At 38.6% G+C, this 9,274-nt stretch overlaps 1 long non-coding RNA gene across 1 annotated transcript; it reads right to left on the bottom strand.

Moving 5' to 3' along the window:
• Positions 4,170-8,580, bottom strand: LOC109223838. Its single transcript, XR_002067662.1, has 2 exons — positions 7,704-8,580; positions 4,170-4,485 (listed from the first exon to the last, which is right to left on the bottom strand). It is a non-coding gene; the product is annotated as an uncharacterized LOC109223838 (long non-coding RNA).

The following is a 9,274-nucleotide window of genomic DNA, read 5'->3' as shown; positions in this document are numbered from 1 at the left end:
TTCAAGCTTTATGTTATCTTAGAATGCGTGAATCTTTACTTGTTCCCTCAAATGCATCCATCCTTTTATCATATTCAAAATTGTGCCATTGCTTCATGACTAGACTAACTTTCAAGACCAGGCAGAGAATTATGCGTGCATGTCATGTCACTAGAGTCAGCATGAAAATAACTATAAAAGGAAAAGTGACCTAAACAAAAACTGACTAGAACTTACAGAAAACAGGAGATTGCATTAGATAGATGGTGAAAGGGTTTGAACAAAGCAAGAAAAATAGACATGGGTTACAACCCTAGAACAATCCTAGATAACACTAGACGAGTTACTACCACTAAACGAACTAGGCAAAATAAGAAGAAGAAGGGTTTGAGCCACAAGACAATATCCGAATTACAACCCTGAAATAACCCGGACAACAGAAATGACAACAAAATAAACCACCAAAACTCCTCCCTGGCTAGCCAAGAAAAGAGTGTCTTTCCAATTACGAAACTCGACATCTTAGCCATTGCGTTCCACATCAATTATACCAGAACCTCCACAAGCCTCCATCACGTTGACCTTAGCAGATAGCTATTGGGTCCCTTTTGCCAACTTGTTCTTAAGATCAACCTTTGGAACCGAGACTGATAGCGCTGAAAACTTTTCGGTAAGTGGCCCTCCAAGGGATTCAGAAGTGTTCTCATATTCCTTTTCCACACAAATCATGCCCACCACATGCATCTCATTATGAACATGCAATAGACTTTGGCTAGTATCTGCTGCATTTGGATTTTGCACGGTAATGTCACCTGCATCAATAAGTTTCTGGACTGCTCCTTTCAGATGCCAACACTTTTCTATGTCGTGCCCCGGGGCATTAGAGCAATATGCGCACCTTTGAGAAAAATCAAAATTCTTTGGAAGGGGGTTCGGCATTTTTATCTGAATCAGCTTCAACATGTCCAATTGCTTGAGCCTTTAGAACAGACTGGCATATGATTCTCCAATAGGAGTGAAAGACTTTTCTCTTTGCCGTTGCCTTCTCATTTTGTACTCCGGCCTTGGTTGAAACCTTTTTTGGGTAGGTGGTTGATATGCTTGTAGAGGTGGGTAAAACATTTGTGGAGGCGGTGCAAGCCGTTGCGGGTTTCGTGGGTGTGGAGCATATGGCAGTGCATTGTGGATGGAGTACTGGGAAGGTGAGGTATGACTTTTGGGATTTTTTGGAGGAAAGTAGCATTGGTTAGGATTATCTGGAATACGAGTATATTTATGGTGTCGGTATTGAGGCTGAAAGCGTTTAGCAGGAATGCCCACTGGATCCTGTCGTTGGCGGGGCTCAGCAACATCTTTTCTACCAATCGGATAACTGACCCGAGCAACTTGTTCGTTCCATCTGAACCAAAACTTCCTAAAGCCTTCCTTGGGTTTATTTTCCATCTGAGATTGGGAGGAGCGGTCTGGGATAATGTCTATATTGTACTGATAGTGCCGAACAAAATCTTGAGCCAGGTCACCCCATGCATGCCACTTACTAGCGTCTTGGCGGGTGTACCACTCGAGAGCTGCCCCACTCAGACTCTGACTGAAATACGCCATCAATAATTCATCTTTCCCGCAAACACTTCTCATTTCACTGCAATAACCCCTCATATGGGCTACTGGATCTCCACGCCCATCATATAAATTTAGCTTTGGCATTTCAGACCCTTTCAGCTTTATGGATATCTCACCTTGCTCCACTATCTTAGCAGGATGTGAGATAGTTTTTTTTTGGGGGGGGGGGGGGGGGGAGTGTGAAAAGGTTGTGGGGAGATATCAGCAGCAGTGGGAAGACCGAACCCTATGTGGGCTGCCTACGTATCCCGCCCCGAGAGACGAGAATCAGGTATGCGTAGTTCGGGCAGACTGGATATAGGAGGGAATTAAAAAAACTGATTTGGAGAAAATATTTTTTTTTGTCTTTTTTGAAAAATGATAGAAAATGTAAAATCTTTTTGGATTTTGTTTTCTCTTTTTTATTTTTATTTTTGGGAAATGATGGAAAAGTGCAAAAAAAAAATTGGATTTTTTCATTTCCATTTTTTTTTTGTCTTTTCTTGAAAAATTTGTGAAAGAAAAATATAACTGGGTCCTACTTGCTTCATCTTTATACCCACAACCATCATTGGTCCGTCAAATGACCTTTCTACCCTCAAAGATGCAACATGTATCACATAGGGATGATTGAATGTCTTTTTTGGCCATGGGCCCGTTTTGACATAATTTGGATAAGCCTCCTAAAAAGGGACACGGTACCTGGGACCGAGCCCTACCAGGTCTAAATGACATGATGCAAATAAGAATGGCCTAAAGGCTGACCTAAGCTTGGGGTTCATTAGACAAGTCAATTCGGGGCGGCACGTGGTTGATGGCGGCTGCTCTAGCTGTCCACCCACTCCACGCTCCCACGCCACCCTCCTAAAGACACGGGTGACTCACAAAAAGGTCGTGTACGCTCAAACGTACTCCAGAAGACTTGTTGCAGAATAAGACCTATGGTTATACAAATGATGACAGTTATAAAGCGATAAAAACATAAGGAAAAGCGATAAACAAATAACCAACAAAACGGAAAATAAGACAAACAAACTAAATAAAGAAAACAAACACCTCAATCGAATATCCTAAAAGCCAACAAGATCAAATTGTCACACCTCCTTTTTCACTACACCCCGGAAGAGGGTATAATAAAGGGAGTTTTTTCACTTAAAGGACAATCGAAACGAGATTCAATTTATTTAAATCAGAGTCGCCACTTGGGAGATTTATGGTGTCCCAAGTCACCGGTTTTAATCCCGAATCGAGGAAAAGAATGACTCTGTTATTACAGTCTGCGAATCAGAAATCCGGGTAAGGAATTCTGTTAACCCGGGAGAAGGTGTTAGGCACTCCCGAGTTCCGTGGTTCTAGCACGGTCGCTTTGATAATACTTGGCTTATGAAATTATTTAATTACTGATTTTAGAACCTATGTGCTTTTGCTTCTTTCACCGCTTTTAATTAGAAAATTATCTTGAAACGGGTTACGCGTACGTATACCCGCTTGTTTGGCGCGTCAAAAATCATGTCACGCGAACGTGTCCACAATTAATAACGCTTTATCAATATTAAGAGAATTTGGGCCGAAGTTGCGCGAACGCATACTCCGATTTTGTTTTTAGCATCATAATTGTGTTACGCGAACGTATACACAATCGCAATTGTGTTTTTTTTTAAACGGCCCTAAAGGCTTTTTTACGGATATTTATTAATTGTTTTTCATAAACTACGTTGAAATTGTCATGAGGCCATGAATTATGAAAATAACTTTGTGGCCAAATATTTACTCATGAATCAGTCGCGCACAATGAGCAAACCCAACTGATACGATCCATTTATAGTGCTAAAAATGATACAACACTGAATATCATATTTTAAGATTCAAACTTACTACTAGCTGAATTATGACAATAGGCCAACATCACTTGTGTGAAAATTTGTGTGCGCTACTGGTGTCAACTATAATATTCCAAGAATTCACAATCTATTAAAATTAAAATTCATTCAACTGAAAGTCCAAGATTGGAAAATGAAGAGCACCCAGGTAGAAAATAAAGAGACTTAATGCGATATTTCAACACAATCACAGATTAATGCTAATAGTCTAGAATGGATACTTGGTGCGAACTGGAGTATGACTCCAATAGGAATGCAAGGCTAATGCTCCACTGTGCCCAAGTATTTTTGTTGAAATCTTACTAAGGAACAAAACTTCAGGAAGCTTAAACAATGCAACGTAACTGGACTCAAAAAATTGAACGAAATCCTAGAATTTACTACTGATTTAAGTTCTTCTTATTCAAAATTAGTCTCATGAATCAGTTAAGATAACACATAAAGAAGATTCAAAATAACGAACATCCAAGCTCCGGATTATCCATCCCCTGCTACAAAACTCTACCACTCAACATTAACCCCTGAGATAATCTCTTATTTGCACATTTATACCTAGATCTAGGCGCAAGCAACGCATGAGAGGAATTCTACATGGATAGCTAACAAAACAGCACATTTGAACCCAATCTTCTCACAGCTTCCCCAAGAGTCAATACTAAAGCACTCACCACAATCATCGGATGTTTCTACTCATTCAGATGCAGAGATGAATTGAGAAGGTATTAGCATGGCTTGTAAACCACATTATCATACAATTGCCCATGTATTAACCTTAACTATCATGTGAAAGACAATTGCTAGTCCAAATCTAGAACTCAGCCCAAAACTTCACATTAATTCAACATTAAAGCGCATCAAAGGTCCAGAAAATTAACATAACAACACCCCTACATTTGAGACAAGAGGAAACAGGAAAACAAAAGAGAAGAAGCAGATAGCAATATTCCTTTCAATTCCTCATTCATTAGAATTTTCAGACACACATGGATCCTTGCAATCATCTGCTTCTCATGGTTTACAGATTTACCTGAAAGTGTGAAGAAAGCAACAGCAGAGTAGTCAATGGGCCAGCAGTAATAGCGAACAGCAGAATCAGCAGCAGTTAAAACCAGAAAATGAAGTAAGAAACAGGCCAGAAACCCAACTTCAGTCAGGAATAAACCAGAAAACTTCAAATACACTCGACCTCAGTCCATTTCAGCCTCAAATAAAGCCTAAATAACTTCAGCAATTTGAAAATTCTCCAAGTTAAAACAGAAGGCCAATGAAACAGTATTTCCTTCAGCTATTTTTCAGCTCATTTTTTGTGTTTTTTTTTCTGATTTTTCTTCTATTCAATTATCTATGAAACAGTAAATTTTTTTTTTTTTTTTTTTTTTTATATATATTTTCTGGATTTTCATCTCTCAAAATTCTCTGCCTTGAAAGGCAAGTTTGGGATGCCTTTATAGGCAAGGAAGGTAGGGCACCTTCCAGGTTTTAGTTTTGCATTTTAGTCCTTCACTTTGTGACTTGGTGCCCAAGTTAAACCTGAAATTTACTCGCAGACCCCTACTAGAAGTTTCTTGAAAACTGTCAAAAGATTCCCTCAACCAATTTGCCTAAACTACCCTTTAAATCCCTATCAATTACCCTTCCCAACCTGATCCAAAACAGCCTGTGCTTCTTTGAATTGGGTCATAAATGACTTAAAGAGCCCAAAGCTTATATTAGACCAATCCAAATGAACATTCAAAAATTCAAATTCGGACCCAGGCCTTATCACAAATTAATTATAGTAAAAAAAATGCAACCAACTCGATCTTTACTGACTCCTACGAAAAATAAAACAAAGAAAGATAAAATAAACAAAGCAGAATTGCCCAAGAGCCAAACATGAAATAAAGAACTTACTTCTAAAAACTAACACCAACCAGGCTAAACAACAAATTGGACCCTAACTTAAGCAAACAGGACGAAATCATTTTAATCAACACGAATTAGCTTAAAAAGAACTACTGAGTACAGAAAAACAGAAGAAAAGACAAAGAAAAGCACAAGAAGGGACTGAAGGGGAAGAGAAACAAAAGAAGAAGGATTTAATAACCGAACGACTGAAAAAGACGAGGAAGGATGGAAGAGATACCTTTAGCATCACTTGACACAAAACTGATAACTCTTCGAAAGCTCCGATTCGGTTCAAAACAAATATTAACTGTATATTCTCAACGAAAATAAACAGTCAATACCTATTTCAAACCTTATCGCTCAAAGAAAACTGGAAGACTTGACGAATTTCTTTCTTCTTTGCTCTCATACTCGAAACTTGAGTGAGGTTTTGGGAAAAATGGTGGTGGATTAGGGTTGAGGGAAGGGTGATGGTTGCATGGGTGAAATATGGAGTCAAGCAGAGATGGCGCCGCCACTGGAGAAGTTGTGGCGGCGCTAGGGTTACGCTCTTCAAATGAGTATTCGAGGGATTCCAGGGGGTTTTGAGGGAAATAGAGCGCAGGTCTGGGAAGAGGAGGGTAAGGCGGTAATTTGGTATAAATTTGGGGGTCATTGGACGCCGGCCGCCGCCGTAGGCGATTTCCGGCGGGCGGCAGGCGGTGGCTTAGGGCGGAGGAGATTGTTCTGAGGGTGGGGGTGATGAACAAGGTACTAGGTTTTTCGGACATTTTAATCGATTTGGGGGAACTGTTTAGGACCGCTAGATGAGGCCATATCGATGGCTCAGATGAAACGAAACGAAACGACGTCGTTTGGCCCGTTAATGAGTGAGGTCGGGTAATGGGGCGGGTATGGGCTCTTTTGAACGGGTTTCGGGGGGGGGGGGGGAATGCTTGGGCCTGGGATTTAGAAGGAGACTGGCCCAAAAAAACTGATTCAAAGCTTAATTCCTTCTCTTTTTTTTCATTTTCTAATTTCTTTTTTAATTCCAAAAATTTCTTCTCAAATTAAAAATCTAAACTTTCATCTTAAAACTTAATTAACCCAAAACAACCTAGCACATAAAACTAATTAAAAGAAAAACTACTCAAAATCAGATATTAAATTTAAAGAGTGCAAAATGACTATTTTTGTGATTTTCCTTTTTACAAAACAACTTAATTACTAAACAATTATAAAAATGCAAAATTAACTCCTAAATGCACATGCAACACATTTTTTATATTTTTCACTAATTAAAATGCTCGAACAAAAATGCGAACAATTAACAGAAAATGCCACGACAATCCACAAAATCACAAACACTGAAAGAAATCATTTTATTTTGAATTTATGGGAGTAATTCATATAGGACAAAAATCACGTGCTCACACAAATATCAGCTCGAACCTGCAAGTTGTCCCCAGCAGAGTCGCCAAAGCTGTCACACCCCTTTTTTAAAACCTCACTAACCCCTCTTTAAATAATAAAAGTGATTTTGAAGCTCAAAAAAGGTTTCAATTATGAAAGTGACAAAATATTGTGTTTAAAAGGATTTTTCGGAGTCGCCACCTCACATTGGTTTCGGTGTGCCAGGTCACCGTTTTTAAAAAAATAAATATTTTTTCTTTTTAAAACACTTTGGATTCCAAAACTAAGTCTACACCAGAGATTCGGGTAAGGGGGTTCATTTGACTCGGGGAGAAGGTGTTAGGTACTCCCTAAATCCCGTGAAAGTCACGGTTGCATACTTGATCTAATCGGCTTTTAAATTTTTTGAATTGAGGTAATAAACACAGAAATGGGAAAATTAACATATAAGAGGCTCGAGGTCGTCCCCACCTAATAAAAGTAAAAATAAAAATACTATTCTATGCTTCCTCAAAGTGTTCCATCGCTGGCCTTCAAATACAAATACTTCGGGGCATTATATATATATATATATATATATAGGAATTTATCGGGGAATTCCCCGGATATATTCAACTAAAGGAACGACCCCTCGCCTTGAAAGAAATAATAAAACCTAAGGCTTGCCTACCCGAACACTAACGGCCTAAACATGCTACTAACGAAAAGTAACTAAAATAAGAATAAAAGAACAATATTATTATCTTGAACCTAATTTTTCTTTTAATTTTTACCCAGCAACCCAATTTCTATACTGCGATGAAAATTATGTTCAACTATAACCAATTCGAGTATCATATGAGCAAATAACTAAGTGAACAAATTCAAAACCGCGGAGAACAACTACACAAACAATGGAATCATATCACCAAACAAACAGTTAACATTAAGCTAGAATAAAATGAGTAGAGGATGGGAGAATTGAACCTCAGTTAGAGCAAGAACCCTTCTGATGTTAATTAGATCTAAGCCGCACGTAATCCTCGAACTCGAACAGAAACTGTCATGAACCGACAAACTCAAGCATATTCTGATTCAAAATTCCAACACAAACTCAACGGCATAGTTCGAACCAGCAAATTTAATTTGGTAAAAACTCAAGCAGAGACATAAATAACCAAATCTGAAGATGAAGTTTCAATCAATTTGATATGCGAAAAAACAAAACACAACAGTTGAAGCACGAAAAACAGCTGCGAAATTCGGTGACAAGAACCGACGGAACTCTGAACATTGAAGGCACTCGGTAGACAGCGATAATTCGAACCAAAAACTTGGAAACAAAAGCTCTATTAAGAGAGTTTTTCTTCAATATAACAGTGGAAAAAAATCAGCCAATACACAACCCTTGATTCCGAAATCCAACGAGAAAGAACAACAAAGTCGAAGAGAAGAATTTTCAACCGGAACTCGACCTGGAACCTCGAACCGGCGACGGGAACTCGAACTGGAATCAACCTTCAATTGAGATGCGGTGTCCGTGTATATGGTGTTGTGATTTCTGTGCTAATTAACGTTGGATTCCTATTCCAATTGTTCCAATATTTATTGGAGCTGTAGCTACTGATTGGGCTTGTTGTTTCCGTCTGTGTGTGTGAGTTGAAGGGAGATCTGGCCGGCGGCGGTTCTTGTGAAGGGGAATTCAGCCGCTAGCCTCTCTTGGGTGTTCTAGGTTGAAGGAGAAGCGGCGATGGGGGGTCTTTTTGGGTGGGTGGCCGTTTTTTTTTGGGTGTATTTGTTCTGTATATGTGAGTGCGTATCCTGCTGGTTGAGAGAAAGAGATGACGGAGGCTCTCTTATGGGGGGGGGGGGGTCGGCTGCTCTGTGTGTGCTCTTAGGTCTAGGGTTTTCAATGGGTCTCTAGGGTTAGCTTAGTGGGTATTGGTTATTGGGCTTAATGGGCTAATCCGAAAATTGGGTCTAAAAAATGGATTGTTCGAGCGCAAGTTTTATTCTTTCTCCTTGAACAAGACTAAAAATATTACCCCATTTACTAATTAATCCTACTTAAGTAAATTAACTATTAAAAAAAAACTAACCGTTAAAACAATCCTATTTTGGGTATTTTTCAAATATCATACTAAAAGATAAAAATGGAATTAGATTAAAATCATTGCAAAATTAAAATAATATTCCTACCAAACTACTAATATTCCTGAAAATAAAGTGGAACTATTTTGTATTTTTGAATTTTATGAAAGGCAGATAAACTAAAAGTAACAAGATAAAGTATCGATTACCTAAATAAAAGAAAAATATTTTTTGTAACTTTTATTTTTGTGACAAAATAAAGTAAAAGAGTCAAAACTAGTTGAAATAGCGATATTAGGCCTAAACTAAATTTTTAACACTAAAATATGTAAAATCTTGGGGAGGGTCAAAAAATTACATGTCTATAGTGCCTAGTAATATCAAGACTAACGTCGGTGAAGTAGTGACGATGACCAGTCAAGACACCCACTGGTCTAATAAACCGAACAAGCATAAGTATAGGAATG

Source organism: Nicotiana attenuata, chromosome 3 (assembly GCF_001879085.1).
Source record: "Nicotiana attenuata strain UT chromosome 3, NIATTr2, whole genome shotgun sequence".
NCBI classification, from domain to species: Eukaryota; Viridiplantae; Streptophyta; class Magnoliopsida; order Solanales; family Solanaceae; genus Nicotiana; species Nicotiana attenuata.
The sequence above is the reverse complement of the archived record's forward strand: the minus strand, read 5'-3'. Positions and strand labels throughout refer to the sequence as shown.